At 38.9% G+C, this 18455-nt stretch overlaps 1 protein-coding gene across 2 annotated transcripts in view; it reads right to left on the bottom strand.

Annotated features, from left to right (window-relative positions):
* Positions 1–18455, bottom strand: part of SLC6A5 (solute carrier family 6 member 5) — a 1534607-nt gene that overhangs the window by 952801 nt on the left and 563351 nt on the right. The gene's annotated exons all lie outside the window — the stretch shown is intronic.

Genomic DNA, 18455 nt, shown 5'->3' on the forward strand with positions numbered 1-18455 from the left:
GCTCAGAAGAAACAGTTGGAGTTTAAGGAAACTAGCCCAGGAGAAACGGTTGGAGTTTAAGGAAACTAGTCCAGTATGCCAGCTCGTATTTTATTTCAGAAGACATTAATGAAATACTGTAACGTCCAACAGGCACAACAAAATACATTAGAATCCTGCCAAACTCCCGTACCTCTGTGAAGACTAAAGGGTTGGAAATATTCATAGGTTCATAGGTTCATACTAGGCTATCTGCCCGAGGGCATTTACAAGCCTAGCCCATAGTTTTGTGGCTTACGCCACCCCTTTAGTATGGGGAACTATACCCATTATTTTGCTGTGCCTCTGTTGAGCAGTGACACTGAGGTAATCCCTGGGGTATATCTGCGATCTCCCATCCATTGGTCAAGATTTCTCTTGAACAAGGCCAGCGAGGTGCTCTGCCTCACATATACCGGGATTTTATTCCACAGCATAGGGAGTCTTTGGGTGATGAATCTATCCCTCCAGCACGTCCTATTAATAGCCGTGTCGAGGTTTAAGTCTCCCGCCTTGTGGCTCTGACGGATCTAGATTTTTGAGGTGAAGCATATTCATCAAATCTGGGTTTGACATGGCCTTGTATGTTAGGCAAAGGTCACCTCTGAGCAAGCGTAAGCGACTGAATAGAGCTGGAGTTCTTTCAGTCGGGCAGCATAGGACAGATGTTTGAGACCCTTTATCCTTTTGGTGAGGAACTTTTGTGGCCTCTCCAGCTGCTGCAAGTGTCGGGTCAGATACATTCCGAATGGGGCATTGTACTCAATCATTGGTCTGATGAGTGATGAGTATAGGGAGACTATGACCTCCCTTGATCTAGATGAGAATCCCTTCATGATAAGGTGGGCAATGTAGAAGGTCTTCCTAACTACTTTAGCTACATGGGTGTCGAATGACAGACTACTATCAACCTGGGTCCCCAGGTCCCTGATAACTTCTTCTGTACTCAGTGGATTGCCACCTATTTGGTAGCTAGGGGTAACCTTGTTTTTCCCAAGGGTATGACTATGCATTTTTGGCATTTAACTTTAGGCCATGGCTCTGGCACCAGTTATCCGCTTCTGTGAGACCCTTCTGAAGGATATCTGTGTCAGATGTGTTTTCTACTATGGCTTCAGTTTGCAGTCATCTGCAAACTTTGTCAGCCATAACCTCCTGTGTTTGCTTGTACTGGAAAAGTAGATGCCAAACAAGAGTGGGCCCAGGACTGAGCCCTGTGGTACACCACTTGTGACAGGCTTTGAGTCTGACATGGCGCCAGCAACTCTGACCCTGTGGGTTCTGTCACTCAGCCAGTTTGCAACCCATCTTGTGATGTATGGGTTAACATTTAAGCTGATGAGTTTTTCAATGATACCCGAGTGGGGTATTGTATCAAAGGCCTTCGCCAGATCGAGGTAGGCTGTATGGACTGCCTTTCCTCATCAATGGCTTTAGTGACTGTTTCGAAAAAGTCAACCAAGTTTAGAAGGCATGATCTGCCTTTGACAAAGCCAAACTGGGATGGATCCAAAGTCAGCAAATTCCCTATGTCTTTATTTATGAGGTCCATTATGATCCTCTCCATGGCTTTGCAGATAAGGCTTGTCAAGCTAATGGGCCGGTAATTTCCAGGGTCGGTGGAGGCACCGCCTTTGTGAAGTGGGACCACAGTTGCAGTGCGCCACTCCTGGGTGCGTATCCAGAGGTAAGACTATGATTAAACAGCTGTCCTAGCTGTGGGTTTAATTCCTCGTTGAGTTCGTGGAGCACACAGCCGGGACACCATCAGGTCCCATGGATGCTGTGTTTTTGCATTGAGAGAGCAGTTCTCACTTGGACGTTGGAGATGTTTGGGGCTGCAATCGCTGGTATAGATATCTCTCCTTTGGGGAGGGGAGAAGTTTGCACTGAACCTGTCAGCCAATATGTTGGCAATGTCTGTAGGATCAGTAATCTTCACATCATTTTGAACTAGTTCTGAGCATATCTGGGAGTTTCCTCCCAGGTTTCTAACATAGCTAAAGAAGGCCTTATGATTGTCTTTTGAGTCTTTAGCTATTTTTCTCTCAAAATTTGCTTTGGATGATTTTATGAGAGCTCTTAGTTTTTTACTTATAGTGATCAAGGGTGTCTTACCTTTTAAGGATTTTGCTCTATCTTGTAGTAGCTTCCTCCTTTTGTTGTAGAGTTTGTTTATGGCTGGGGTCCACCAGAGTGGACGCTTGCCTTTGGTACAAAGAGTCTTTGTTTTGCTTGGGATTGCCTTATCCATGCAGTCCTGCAGGTGCTGGTAGAAGGCATTTGTAAGTGATTCAGCGGCTTGAGTACTGTTTTCCGTCAGCTTGGGGGCCTTAAAGGAGACCACACTAGTCTTTAGAAGTGTGAAGTCGGCTTTCGAGAAGTTCTTTACTGTGGTCTTTTTTATTTCAGGTGGGGTGGGATGAGGACCTCCAGCGAGATTAGTTTGTGATCTGATCTCACCAGTGAGGGTATACTTCCGTGTTGAACATTGTGCTCCCATGTTCGTGATGATGAGATCAAGTATGTTTTCCCCTCTTGTGGGGATGGTGACTAGTTGTTCCATGGCATTTGAGTTTATGAATTCCAGGAACTTTTGGGCTAGGGTGTTTGGGCTTGAGTAGTGTTCCCAGTCTATATTAGGGTAATTGAAGTCACCTAGTATGATGGTGTTTGGTGATACATTTATCCCTCTAGTGTTTTCAGGAAGGCCATGTGAGGTTCCTGAGTTTGTGAGGGTGGCCTGTAACATGCTACAATTTGCAGAGCAGTCTTGCCTATGGTTAATTGCACCTGGATGGTCTCCGATGCATCGTCGTTGCCACCAGTCTTGAGGTGTAGGTGTCTTTGATGAATATGGATACCCCCCCTCCTTTCTTGGTATTGTCCGGATTTTGGGGCCGGAACGCATGATAAGAGGTAAAACCTGATAGTGCTGGGGTGCTCTCAGGAGCCTTGAACCAGGTTTCTGTCACTGCACAGACATCGATGTTCTCCATACTGAGAAGGGCCTCGAGTGCGTGCATTTTGAGATTTAGACTTCTGGCATTGAGCAGCATTACCCTTAGTTTTTTCCTTTTTGTGTTCTAGGGTGGTAGGTTTAGAATTTGAGCCTTGCCTAAAAAGGCACTATGGGGTGGCAAGAGCCTTTGCCAATATCCGAATCCCAGGGTGACAGGTGCAAGCCGCCCCTTGCGAGCAGCGTGGCTTGTCCAGCATGTCATCCCAGGCAGACAGACATTGGATCCCCTTTGAATGACACCAGAGTTTAAGCCAATTGTTAAAGCTGATCATCTTATCTCTGTATTGTGGCATCATTCTTGGTGAAGGTAGGATACTGCTCAAGGTCAGGGTCATACCTGCCTGGGCTACATAATCAGAGAGCTCCTCAATGTCTCTTTCATGTAGTCCAAGGAGGTACATCTCAGGTCGCTTACACCAGCGTGGACAATGACTGAGTCATATTTGTACCTGCTGTTGAGAGACCTGAGTGCTTGCTATGTGGCGGATTCTAGCGCCCGACAGGCAGCTTACTGTGACCTTCTCCTTACTCAGTCTGGTGAGCGGGACGCCAGTGTGTCTGACTATGGAGTCACCAATGACTAGTGTGTCTGGCATTGTGTTTGGCCTTAAGGGCTGTGACTGTTTGACACTCTGACTGTGAGGTCTATGTGTTGCAGGTGTTGTGTTCTGAGGTGGTGGTTGTTTGGGTGTCTGCTTTGGTGGCCTCTGCTGTTTTGGTAGATTTTTGATCAGAGCCGAAAGTATGTCTTTGTGTGTTTATGTGTATGATTTGAGGTTGTGATGGTACTATGTGAGACTGGGTCTATAGTGTGTGTGGTAACCTTCTCCTCCTGACTGGTCTTGCCAGTCCTATGTTGAGAGAGCTCAGCCTCCAGTTTGGCCGTATAGTTGCATCTCTCGCATGTATTTGTGTTTTGTGGGAGGAGGAGAGGGTTGTTCTGTGTACATGAGGCAATTGTAACATTGCCTCAATATTCCCAGGTTCACCAGCTGAGCAGGAGAGGACACTAGCAACTGATCCCTCGACATGCTAGAAGGACTAGACAAAAAACTTTAAAAGAGATTCCGGGGACGGAGTGACCGAGAAATGGGGGTTTGCCTTTTTGGGGTGCTATCTATAAGAGTGCCGTATCAAGGTAATAAGTACTGTAGGAGCAAGTGCTAGGTTTAACAGATAGAGAAAAGTCTACTTGGAGTCAAGTAGAGATGATCTTTTTAGGTATTAGAGAAAGTGCTAGTAACAGGGATGCTTAAAGGTAAGATTGAAAAGAATGCACTCTGCAGTGTGCACTAGAGAAGTTAGATATGAAAGTAGGTAACTTGAGTTTTACCTGTTTAAAAAGTTAAGGTTTAGTGGAGAGTTACTATTTTTACAACAGCAAGATGGACTGAAAGGGGTGGTTACTTTTGTATTTTGGTACTATGAAATACTGTAGGATGGCCAATAAATGTAAATAATTGAAGGTGGGATTTCAAAAGTGATGGTTTTGTGATTACTCACATAAGCCAGTGAAAGTAGAGAGAAATGAGATATATGGTCAGATTAACATAAGAGGCGGGCAACTAGAAAGACAGTGGTATTTAACAAGACAACTTAAATGGGTGGGAGGGAAGGGAAAAATTCTGCCTGACTCAGAACAGAGAGAGCTGTGGTCTCTTTTGAAGTTTTAATATGCTGTTAAACAGAATGCAAGCAAAACACAAGGTAAAGAAAACAAACTACAGTATTCAAAATATAGAAAGGCAATACAGAAATACAAAAAATAACAGCAAACTAACCTTCATTCATTGCAGTACCTTGCTTTGTGGCCTGTATGCCACATTTCTAGTAGTCACACATCTTCCATCAGAAGAATTAAATCTTTTTACAGTGTTCTTTCTGTTTTCAATTGTGCATACAGTTTGCCTCAGCTTGCCTACTGGAAAATGTTCAAACAAATTTAAAATGAGCTCTAACTTAAATCTAACAAGTGTGCTGTATTATTATACAATGAATATGATTTAATAAAGTCAGGAAGATGTATCAAAGAACCCATGTATGTTTCTTGTTTTCTGTGCAAGGGGCCTATGATTTGAAAACAGCCCAAAGGTAATCTTTATCCACCACTGGCCAGATGCATTTTCTTTGGATGTGGTGTGGGTTTCAATGTTGTTTCAATGAATGTGAGTTTCAAGGGCAGAGAAGTTTTAATGCCAAGGCTATTTTTATTGTGACACAGTTTTGTTTTGTTTAGCAGATGTCTTTTAGTGTTTGTGCATTGTGCTATAAAATGTAAAAAAATAACATCCAAATAATTATAGAAGTAAAGCAGCAGTATGCATGCACACATTAGTGTTTATGGCAAATGGAGTGAAATAGCCAGGTAATGGGGCATTGGAATGGCTGCAGGGAGACTCTGGTGCTACATTTTGGTTCTGTTCTTCGATTTGTGTTTGAAAGTTGGTATCCCACAATTCCATCGGAGTGGTTGGAGTTATGTAATTATGTATGCAAATTTTACATTAATCAGCGTACAGATTTGTACCTATATTTCATGGGCTTTGTCCAGATTTTTGATTTTTCCAGGTTGAGAGGTATGACTAGAGTTAATAATTCTGTATAATGTTAATAATATTTTAAAATACATTTTTATTTTTTTATTTAGGACTTTTTAAGTTTGTTACCTCTACTATCATTTTCTGATTTTTTTTCTGATTTTTAATATATAGTGATTAACTAGACATACAGGAAATTATGACAGCTACTAGGTAGGGCAGGACCAGCTCAATTGTCACACTGATGGGGGAAGGGATGTGAATTTAACATGTGTACCAATAACACTTTGTTTAACAGCACAATAAACCACTCCCATGCCTGATAAAAAGTATATATATATATATATATATATATATATATATATATATATATATATATATTTAGAAAGCTTGTGAGGAAATTATTACTCTATTTTTGTTTTACTTGGATCGCTTGTCTGTGTACTTAATAAAGGATTTTCGACTGGAAACAGACTGCCTGCCTTGCTTGGATTACTTTTGAATACTTAGAAATGCTGTAGAATTATATATTTTCTATTATTACTTTTTTGACTTGACGAGTTTACGTTCACTACTTCTACTACTATTGTCTGATCTGATTAATATACAGCGATTAACTAGAAATATATGGACTGAAAATCTTCCACACAGAGAAGTTTCTTACACTGTTTTGAAATGAAAAACTTCCAGACAGTTTCTTACACTGATTTGTACTTTTGAGATTACAAACAATTAAAAAGGCCTTTTCTTTGTCTTTGGCTTGGGGTACCTATTACAGCCTTGAACTTGTCTTTGGTGGATTTTATTAAACTCCTGGGTCCTTTGTTTATTTTAGTGACAAGGTCTCTGTTACTCTGGGAATTACTCTTCTTACGTTTGGTCAAAATTCATTTCCTTTCTTTACAAAGCGCGTTTATATTATAGTTCAACCATATGGGTTTGTTTCTGGGGTTTGTTCTACACTTGTTCCTACAGGATACAGCTACATCTAGGCAGCTGTTTATATGCTGGTATAGTGTGCTGATGTTTCCACATGTATACTAATCCATGCATTTTTGTGTCTGTGTGTACGTGTGCATTTGTGCATTTGTGTGTTTGTTTGTATACATATATATATGTGTGTGTGTGTGTGTGTGTGTGTGTGTGTGTGTGTGTGTGTGTGTGTGTGTGTGTGTGTGTGTGTGTGTGTGTGTATATACATATATATTATTAATGCCATGTAACAAAGCTCCAAATATTCAACATTCTTGCAATATGAAAATACACAATAAATAACTATATTAATACAGTGAAAATAGCTTCTGACACTTCCCACAAGTCAAATACATATGACAATACAACCAAGAACTAAAACTAATTTTTTTCATGAGATTACACCTCCATAACCTTTTCCAAATTTAGCGTCACACTCGAAGGGCAGCACTGCTCTAGTTTTATTCAGAGCAGTGCACATTACTGAGAAAATACACTCAGTTTCATCATGTGACATTGAATTCCAATACAAATGCCAGATATCCCAGGCAGTAATGTCTATCAATTAGTAATTAGATGTATATTAAATAGTGTTAACCTGTCAATATGTTTTTAAATCAACCAGTAGAAAATGAGGTACTTAAGGAAGAAGCATCCATATCCAACATAATAAACATTAATAACATAATAATACCTTTATTACTGGTACAATATCACTTTCAGCCAGCAGATGGAAACAGAGTGTAAGACATGGCAGCTTCATAATTTAAGTCCAGTTCACTAGTAGCTTTTTATATACAGCTTGCATTTTTACAGTCCTTCCTAGCAGAGGAATTCCTACAGATTTATCTTTTGAAGACTTACAGGAATCAGCAACCTGTACAATATGCCTGAAAACTTGGATGATATAACAACAGCGATGCATTATATGGTATGTACTATGTCAAAACGAATACACAACCAACCAGCAATGCTATGCAGAGCTGCACTATTTCTTAGCATACGTTAGGGGTCAGATGACTTTCTTTTTCTTTATTCTGCCCCAACTCCCAAAGTTGCTTAAGATACGGTAATCACAGATATTTGAACATCTATGATTGATATAGCATCTATATACTCTGTATCTTATATTAATCAAAATAAAAGCTATTTAGAACTCTAGAAAAATGCAACTTAAGCCTCAGACTGAAGTAACTCCCTTCCATGGTGGTGCAGTAACTGTTGCATGCATACCTACAAATAAATGTGTCTCAGTCATCAGCTTACAAGCAAGGGACCCCTGGACTGGGATTCATCAGTCTCCTCAAAACAGCTTGCTATAAAACAAACAACATTGCAAACACTGGGATAGACAGATAATGTTACTGACAATCAGCATATTGTCTTAGGGAGTAACTTTTCCCAGTCATTGGATGAATAAATATATTATTATTCCTGGGGTATTAATTCTTTTACGTTATCATCCATCTGGCTGTCACACCAGTAACATTATTTATCTAACTCAGTATTTACAGTGTTGTTCATTTTACGTTGGAAAAACCAACTGTAAATTAAAAGATAGAATATTGCAGCACGTCAGCCAAATATACAGCTAATATTCATAATGCCTTATATCAGCATGTGAAGCAGCACCCTGATAATCTGTGGGGGGTGATTTAAAGAATTTAACAGAATACAATTAAACCAGATAGATAATTAATCTTGGTGCTGATAGGGCACCAGGTTTAAATGGAGTAATTCCTATCAAATCTATTTTGAAAAGGACGAGGGTTCATTACTGACTTTTGATTGGTTAATATGTATTTAAAAGTAATTGAGTTACTTTGTATGAAGAAGGGTTTTTAACCTGAAAGCACTCACCATTGCTTTGTTTCGTTTGCTTGTCTTAAAAAATATTGTTTTTAATCAGTGTGATGGTCCAGATTATCTTTTTCTTATTTTGAAGATTTACAAGGTGACAATTCTTCCAGAGGCATTGGAGGAAATTCAATGGCAGACATCACCCTAGAGGCAGAGGAGGTCCACAAAAATCAGGGCTTTCAAGATTCTTTCTTGGACAGGCTTTTCCAATACTCCTGAAATGCTGCCTGACTGTCTAACTCTGGAGACAGTCAGGGGTCGATTGTCTTTTACCCAGAGGCCTGGGCAAATATAACACAAGATACTTGGGTGCTAAGCATAATATCCAGGGTTTATTACATACAATTTCCCATCTTTTGCCTCTCAAATGAACAAAATTTCCCAACATTCTACCTAGACAGAGGAAGGCAGCAACACAAGAAATTCTAAAGCTGCTAGACAAAAGTGTCCTCCAAAAGGTCCCTCCAAACCAGACAGTATTCTGAACTTATTCATGCTTCTTTTTAGTGCTAAAGAAAAACAGGGGATCTGAGACCTGTTTTGGATCTAAGCAATTTAAATCAGTTTGTAAAGAAAGCAAAGTTCTAAATGGTCACAATACAGTCCATGCTGCTATTTCTTCACAAGGACCATTGGATGTGCTCTATAGATCTTCAGGATGCATACTATCATATCAAAATAGACATCTTCACCTTTGGCTGAGAGCCAGTCATTGCCACTTCAGTGCCCTGCCCTTTGGACTACTAAGTGCATGGCAGTGGTGGTAGCTCAACTGAGACTGAAAGGATTCCAGATGTTCCCATATCTAGATGACTGGTTCCTTACCGCCCCCTCCAAAGATCTACTTCTACAGGTCTACTTCGGTAGACCAAAATTTCACTTACCCAAAATCCATATCATCGAGATGAAAAGGCTGACAGCACCAGAATATTGACATCCCAAAACACTGACTTACCACTCCAGCCAAGTAAACACTTGGCCATCCCCGCAGTAGTGCGATCTCGGAGATGGTATATTTAGTTACAGGGGTGGGGAGGGCACAGCCCCCCTCATGAGTGGTTTTGGTTTCCTTCGATTTATGTTTTTTTTTTTCAGGATGGCCAAGCATTTACTCACCTGGAGTGGTAAGTTGATGTTCCGGGATGTTGGTGTTCTGGTGCTGTTGGCGTTTTCATCTCAGTAATATGGATTTCAGGTAAGTGGAATTTCGGTCTACCGAAGTAAACCCACTTCTACATGCCAGGGACTATTTGCTCCACATTTGCAACTCTTTGTGTATAGCTATAAATCATGCCAAGTCAAATATAAACCCAGTACAGAGCCTGGACTTCACTGGTGCTCTTCTAGAGACTAAAAAAAAAATAGTATCCTTACCTTGGCATTGTATCTCTAAAATAAGGACTCATGTTCAGTTTTTCCTTACTCACTCAGCTCCTCCAGCAAGGTCAGTACTGCAAGCATTACATTCCATGGCAGTGCCATTATATTACTTCCTTTGTCATACTTTTTGTGCAAGTTCTACAATGGACGTTAGCTGTGCAGTGGTCCATTCTATACCAACCCCTATCCAATCCAGTCAGGCTCACCCAGGTTTGCAGAAGACACATTAGTTGGTGGCTGAAATCCAATGATTTACATCAAGGCAAGCCCTTTGTCCATCCCTTATGGCCACAGTGACCATGCACACTTCTCAATTAGGGTGGGGGGCATTTCTTGTGAAGAACAGTCCAAGTCATGTGGTCCCTCCAAGAGACCATGTTGCATATCAATGTCCTGGAGATGAGAGCAGTCCTATTAGCATTTCAAGCCTTTCAAAATGCTCTTACTTTCAGGATTATTGCTATTCAAACTGACATGTCTGTAGTCTGGTACATCAACAAACAAGGAAGAATTCGATCTTACCACCTTTGCAGAGAGGCAATGAGAGTGTGGGAATGGGCAAACTCTTCAGACCATTTTCTAGTTGCTATGCACATTCCAGGGAAAAGCATCATGTCAGTGGACAAGCTAAGCAGATCCATTCCAATACTCCACGAGTGGTCTCTCAATCAGTCTGTGGTGGGGGTGATCTTATGGCATTGAGGCTGACCTTGCTGTGATCTATTTGTCACCCCCCTCCACAACAAGTGCAGCTGGTACTTTCCTCTGATCTTCTCTCAGAGAGAGTCACCGAGAAATGCTGATTCACGCTTGGACCACAGGTCTGCTTTATGCTTAACCCCTCTTCCCCTAATTCCCAAATTCTTACAGAAACCAAGCAGACGGAAGAGCTCAGTGACACTCATTGTGCCTTTCTGGCCTTGGCAGTATGGTTCCCCTTCCTACGGTCTCATCAAGTATGGCTCCCCTTCCTACGGTCTCATCAAGTATGGTTCCCCTTCCTATGGTCTCATCAAGTATGGTCCCCCTTCCTACGGTCTCATCAAGTATGGTTCCCCTTCCTACGGTGTCATCAAGTATGGTTCTCCTTCCTACGGTGTCATCAAGTATGGTCCCCCTTCCTACGGTCTCATCAAGTATGGTTCCCCTTCCTACGGTGTCATCAAGTATGGTTCCCCTTCCTATGGTGTCATCAAGTATGGTCCCCCTTCCTACGGTCTCATCAAGTATGGTTCCCCTTCCTACAGTCTCATCTTCACTATCCTCCATGGATACTGGAGCCAACTTTGGCTCTCATGTCACACCCATCAGGGATCCAACATCACAACATTTCAGCCCTAAGACTAACTGCATGGTTACTCCACTTACAGTAATAGTTAGACAGACCAGGCCTTCTCCCACTGTACACAATATCATTTTGGCTTTTCAAAAAGAATCAACCAAAACAGTATACAAAAGCAAATGGTAAAGATTCTCTCTCTCTGGGCTTTGAATAAAGACATTGATCCCTTTTCTGCCCCAGTTTCTATGATTCTACAATTCTTGACAATGTTGTTTGAGGAAGGAGCTAGTTTTTCTGTAGTTACACTCCAACTGGCAGCTATTTCCAAGTTTCATACAGGCAACAGACATGTTTCTCTGGCTTCTTCTAAACTATGCAAAGGTTTCATGAAAGGAATTTTTCTTTTAAGGACTCCGGTTAAAGATCCCTCTCCACTTTGCGACCTGACAGTTGTACTGCAAGGTCTAACACAGAAACCCTTGAGAATTTTCTGTCATGGAAAAGTGTTTTCCTGGTTGCCATCACTTATGCAAATAGAATATCTTAACTCCAGGCTCTGTCTTCCAAATCTCCATACATTGTTTTTCGTAAGGACATGGTCTCCTTATAGATTAATCCAACTTTCCCCCCATCCATCCACCATCCAAAGCTCCTGGAGAGACCTACTGGACTGTATTGGAAGCTACAGTTCTAGGTTTGAGCCCTATCTTTCTTTCTTCATCTCCTGTCTCTGTTTGTACTACGGGGGATTGGGTAGCAAACACGATCTGAGGCTTTGGGGATACAGCAGAGCATTATGGTACAGGGAAGAGCTCGAGAACTGGATAACAAGTCTGAAATAAATGGCCAATTTGGGTCTAAGGATCAGATCCAAATCTATATGTTGAGGAAGAATGAAAACTGGACAGCACAGATGCCTAGTTATGGTCAGAACACAATTTTTAATTTTTGAAAAGGAATCAGAATAAATGAAAGAAACTGCATTCTTTCACTAAAAACTATTTTGAAGAGTTACAGTAATTAAGAAGGTATATAAAGTTATGGAGTTGTGGAGTCTAAACTCATGCATTGAAGAGCTTGGGAGTACTTTCCCGTATGTAGGTATGTAAAGTTATGAGTTGTGGAGTCTAAAGTCATGCATTGCAGAGCTTCAGAGTACTTTACCAAATTAGCTGTTTGGCTTTCAGCATTTCCTGTATTTGATAAGACCACATTTCAAAAAGTGTGTATATAAATGCTCTATTATGAATATTTTTATTAAATAGTAATGCTATCTGAGACTGCATCACCTCAGTTGTTATTTATTCTGGATGATGGTTCTATATGTTTTTAAATAATTATCTTTGGGTATATCATAAGACATTTGATGTCATTATTCAATGGTTAAAATTGTTGAAATTGTTGAAATCCATTGGCATTAACTACTACTTCAATGAACTTTAACTTTGGACAATATAGGAAAATGCCTTCTGTTGGAAAGGGGAACCTGTTCCCAATGTGAAATTCATTAAATGTCCCCTTCTCATGTTCTACATCTATGAGGTAATCATTCCAGTGATGAAAGAATTAACTCTTCTATAAGAATTGTAGTCCTTGGAGCTTACTGTATTTTACACACCCATACACACTAACTAGAGATATATTTAAGCTGGATTCATGTATACAAACATCATTTCAGTGGACGGAAAAAAATAAAACCATTCACTGAAACCACCTTCAATGCAAAACTCAAAACATTTCTTTGTGCAGGGGGCCAAGACCCCGTGCCCCCCATGTGGTGGGACGTCCCCTCAGACTTATATATAACAAGTCCAAGGTTGCATAATAGTGGGAAAAAAAAGCAATCTTCACTGTCATCAAAAGTAATTTTGGCAAACTCCTCTCACTCTTTTTGTGTTTTCCAAAATTACATTCAATAGCAGGACGTACTCCATCTTAAGTCACTTTGATGCTGCGAAGAACAACTCAAATGTCCAATTATAATAACATCTCACAGCTGGAATTAACAAAACTGGCAGGTCCATTTTTGAGAAGAGATAAATTACTGACTATGACTCAGGTGACCACAGTTCAATTAGCAACTCAAAGACTTGTTTGAGCTGGTGGTGGGGATGGAAGAAGTGAACAGGCTTTCCTCATCTCCCTCTCTGGGAGAAAGGCTGGAGTGACACACTGGTGGTGGATGGCCACTTCTGTAGCCTACGTGGAGACTGAGGCTCATAGCAGCAGCCAGGCTGTGTGTGCAGGTAGGCTTGTGGACCTTGGTGGCTTTGGATCCAAGCTGGAATGCTCCGGAGGCCACACTCATTGCAAACAGCAGCTTACTAATATGGCAGAACATAAGGAAGATAGGGCCATGATAGACAGCAGAACTACCTCCCATAACTGGCTATACCATCCAATTAACCTGCTTTCCCCTATAGGTCAAACCATTCAGCAGAGTTAAAAGAGGCACAGAGATTAAAATGAAACAGAGATGAGTACGTTTCATGAGGGCACACTGCCGTAATGAGAAAATCAATTCCAATGCGCCCAAGCATGACTTTGCAAAAAATAAATAATAATAATAATAATTCCAGTAAATAGCTGCACCATCTTTGCCTTTAAGGGGTATAACATTTGGAATTAATTCCTGACTTTCTTTTTGTGAGAGAAACTGAGAACTCATTGCCTGTAGCTTCACAGAGAAGTCAATGCTCACCTAATTAAGTGTATAAAACTGGTAGTCGGAACAAATCTAAATATAATGGGAAATTAAAAAAAAACCTTGTGGTCTACCAACATAAACTCTACAATAAAATATAAAAAACTCATTGAAAGTATACAACAGATCAAAAACCCTGTTACCATGGTTAACATCAGAAAACTGAAAAAAAAAACAGAAAAAATATTAGGTCTACTAAAGCAGCCCATGAATTGTGGTCTATCATCTGAAGCTAAGGGCGATTATAAGTCCTCTTTTGGGTACTTTAGGAAATTAAGAAATAACACCTAACACTGCTCTGAACTTATTCAGAATTAGTACCGTGTACTGTGATCCAGTAAATATTCCCATTACATTAGCAAACACATTCAGAAAACTTTTACCCAGAGATGACTATCCAAACCCCACTTATCTCCGAATTTCTCTAACCCCACCATCATCACTAAAGAGTTGTACTGAAGATGTTCTTTGCTGGTCACACTTCAATAAATCAAACTCAAAGCATATTAAAGACCTTGAAAGAGTTTGCCACCAATTAAAGAGAAATCAAAAACTGCTTTTTCTTCTCGATTGTCCAGAACTTTCTTTAAAATACTTATGTTATCCAGTTTTCTTATTGCAAATGGTAGCACATTCCACCATAAACCTGATCTGGTATGAAAATGTCTCTTTTTTACTGATACCTCTCTAAATATGTTCCTAGTTTCTAACATGAACTCATGTGGCAATTAAAGCTGAACTCTTTTAGGAAGCCTGGACTATACTACTACTGTTCAATTAAAAGTGAAATGTAGAAAATTGCCACATTGTTTACATGACTAATTTATTTTATTTTATTTTATTCTACCAGTTGGTTTTTAAATACCATTTTAAATCAGTTGTAATTAAAATAGTTTCCATCATCATACATACATTTTTTCTTATTTTTATTTTTTTCCTGTTTTTTTTTTCCACTTTATTCAAAATGATGTGTAATACAGGCGGCCACGGTGGTGCAGCGGTTAGCATTGCTGCCTCACAGTAAGAAGTTCTCTGGTTTGATTCTTGGCTGGGGTGCCTTCTGTGCGGAGTCTGCATGTCCTCCCTGTGGTCGCATGGGTTTCGTCCGGGTGCTCCGGTTTCCTCCCACATCCCAAAGACATGCTGTGGGTGGATTGGACACTCTAAACTGGCCCTAACGGGCATTGGGCTGGCAACTCGACACCATAAAACTCCACTGTCAATCATGAGCGGACGGATGATCCACTGTGGCGACCCTTAACCGTGAAAAGCCGAAAGAAGAAGATTCAAAATGATGTGTAATAACAATACTAACTAATTATACAATTATATATATTTTTATAGATTGTTTTTAGGGTTCTTGCATAGTCAGACCTGAAGGAGTCTAGAAGGATGAAAGCAATCTTTGTTAACAATAGGTTATAAAAATAGAAACTGATTTTTACATGCAAAATGTATATGTATATATTTATATATATTTTTTGATTGCCAAATGAACTAAGGTTGATAAATTTCCAGCCATGTAGTATAGTGTCTTGGATAAAATCACAGACTAAATAATCTACTTAATAATCTAATTAAATAAGAAGTACAACATCATTATAAATTTTATTTAAAGTACATAAGGGTTATATATTATTATGACAGCTACTAAGTAGGGCAGGACCAGCTTGAATGTCACACTGATGGGGGAAGGGATGTGAATTTATCATGTGTACCAATAACACTTTGTTTTACAGCACAATAAACCACTCCCATGCCTGATAAAAAGTATATATATATATTTAGAAAGCTTGTGAGGAAATTATTACTCTATTTTTGTTTTACTTGGATCACCTGTCTGTGTACTTAAAGGATTTTCGACTGGAAACAGACTGCCTGCCTTGCTTGGATTACTTTTGTATACTTAGTAATGCTGTACAATTATATATTTTCTATTATTATTTTTTGTTTTGGTTTTGTTTTGACTTAAGACGAGTTTACGTTCGCTACATCTACTACTACTACTGTTGTCTGATCTGATTAATATACAGTGATTAACTAGAAATATATGTACTGAAAATCTTCCACATAGAGAAGTTTCTTGCACTGTTTTGTTTTTGGTCCTACTACACTTTAGTGGGTTGTTTTGAGACTTCGGGGATACCACGGAGATTACTTGTTTTTAAATATTTAAATCAACTACATTGCTCCTGTTATACACTGCTTTGTCTAGCAATAAAAGATCACCGATTAGAGGACTGTAACTTGTATTAAACAGGGACAATTTCTCCAATTTCTGTCTATGATTATAATTTCCAAATGTAATAATCTGCCTCTTATATAACCTTTGTATTTTCTGCCAGTCTCTTTATTTGTGTAATATTATACGGACACACTGAGGCACAATATTTAATAAGTGATCTAACAACAGATTAATAACAGAGGATAAGAACTGCCAACATCCCTACTAAAACGGCGTGTGTAGAATATCTACTATGCTGTTAAATGCTTCCTCAATAGGACATGATAACATACCTGATATGGTCTAAAATGACTAAAGTTTGCATTTTGAGTGACTCCTCATTTAGAAAACAGGAAAATATTTGTCTTCCATTGCATTTATAGTTACATAGTGAATTATACAGTTTAAGTGATATTTTATTTAGTTTTTTTTATTGCTTGGTTAAAAATGGTTTTGTCCTGTTTGTACAGAAGCCTAGCCGGTACTACATTGCTAAAATGTCTCTGGTATCTGATTTAGTGTTTTCCTCTGCTATTTCTCAATTTCATTGCTGCTTTATATGTTTTCTAGCTATTTTTTTGGTCAGGTGTTAACTTCTAAGAATGAGTGGCAATGGTTCTGTAGCAGAGAAATGAACCGCTGTTGCTGTATTCTGGAGGCAGGCATTTTTGTATGAATTCCTCGCTACTTTTCTGTTGCTTTCTTCCATTTCCTTGGTGGGAAAACAGTGCTGAGCCCTGTGTGCAGTATTGTTGTATTCTGTTCAAACAATCCTTGTCATTCCCACATCCAATAAAAAACTGTGGCTGTAATACTGCACTGTCTATAAATTAGATTTCAGCCCAGTGCTATCATAGACAGGCAGAAACTTATCACAAAACAAAAATCAAACTGCAAAAACAAACAAAATAGGCAACGTGGTATACCAGACCTTACAAGTTTATTGTTAGCTCTTTCGGGTGTAACAATGTACGACCTTCTTCAAACAAAAACATGAAAGAAAGAAATTTCTGGTTTAAATAAACTACCAGAAGTGACATCATCAAGTCATCAATTCGCAATTAAAGAAACATTTACACATAACTAAAATATAATATGTATACACATACAAAACACCATTAAAAAAAGTATATATATATATATATATATATATATATATATATATATATATATATATATATATATACATAAATATAACTATATAACACCCTCTCTAGAACATGTAATTATAATTAATAAAATAATAAATTAACTATAAATATGAATATCTTATAACTATTTCCATGACCAAATAAATAAAAAAGTATATTCTTATCAAATTAGTGTCTTTCTAAAGATTTTAATCTTAATAAGCATTTTAAAGAACATGACTCATTTAGGCCTGGGTACATATAGGCATTGGTTAGAACTTTCCACCACAGTTCTCTTTGCTCTAATAAATGCCATGGGCCACCCCTAATGTTTTCTTTAACCTGCTCTATAACACGAAATAAAAAAGAATGCCCTGGGTATTCATTTATGTGCTTGGCTAATGCATTATTGCAATCCTTCCTATGTATGGTATACTGATGTTCGTAAATTCGTTGCTTCAGCTGTCTTTCGGTTTTTCCTATGTAAAACCATGGGCAGCCTTGGCACTCAGCCAAGTAAACAACTCTGGGACTGTTGCAATTATATCTACCACTAATAGAATAAATAAAGTTTCTTATAGAAAACCTAGTCGAAGTTTTAATGAATTAACAATAATTGCAACATCCACATTTTAACATACATGGGGTAAGTCCCTCTCAATAATGTTTTCGAGATTAAATCCTCTTTTATAAATTATTTTGGGTACGTCTGGGATCTTATCCCTAATTTGGGCATCATCAATACAATTCTTACATAAAATATTTATTACCTATTTTGCATCAAGTGAAAAGGGGGTGCTGAAGGTTAATGCAAAATTACAGTCATTTTTATCAGCCAAGAAACTATTTTGTAGTGTTAAGTTATATGACCTTTCTTCTTCTATTTCTGCAAGGCTACACAATATAGGTCTAACCCAACCCGATTCACGCTTACCTCAGATGTTAGTTCATCAATTAATTTATGTGGTAGCCATGAGCTAGGAACATTTCTTTAAGCAAAAGACACTATTATAAAAAATCCTGTTCTGGGGTGGTCATTCGGGCTGCCCGTACTAGTTGTCCTTTTACAACACACCGCTTTTGGTACTATGGATGAGTGCTTTCAAAATGTAAAAAACAATTTGAATATGTGAGTTTATGATATATTTTAGCAGTGTAACATTTATTGACCCTGTCTTTAGTTAATAAAAAATCCAAAAATGCTATGGCATCACTGTTAAATTCAAATGTGAATTTCAAAAAGGTGTTCATCTCTGACAGTTTCTGAACAAATTCAGAAGCATGAGTTTCATCACCATTAAACATCACAAATATATTATCTAGATA

The sequence above is a fragment of the Protopterus annectens genome, chromosome 9.part0 (genome assembly GCF_019279795.1).
Source record: "Protopterus annectens isolate FY-2018-M chromosome 9.part0, PAN1.0, whole genome shotgun sequence".
Classification (NCBI taxonomy): domain Eukaryota; kingdom Metazoa; phylum Chordata; order Ceratodontiformes; family Protopteridae; genus Protopterus; species Protopterus annectens.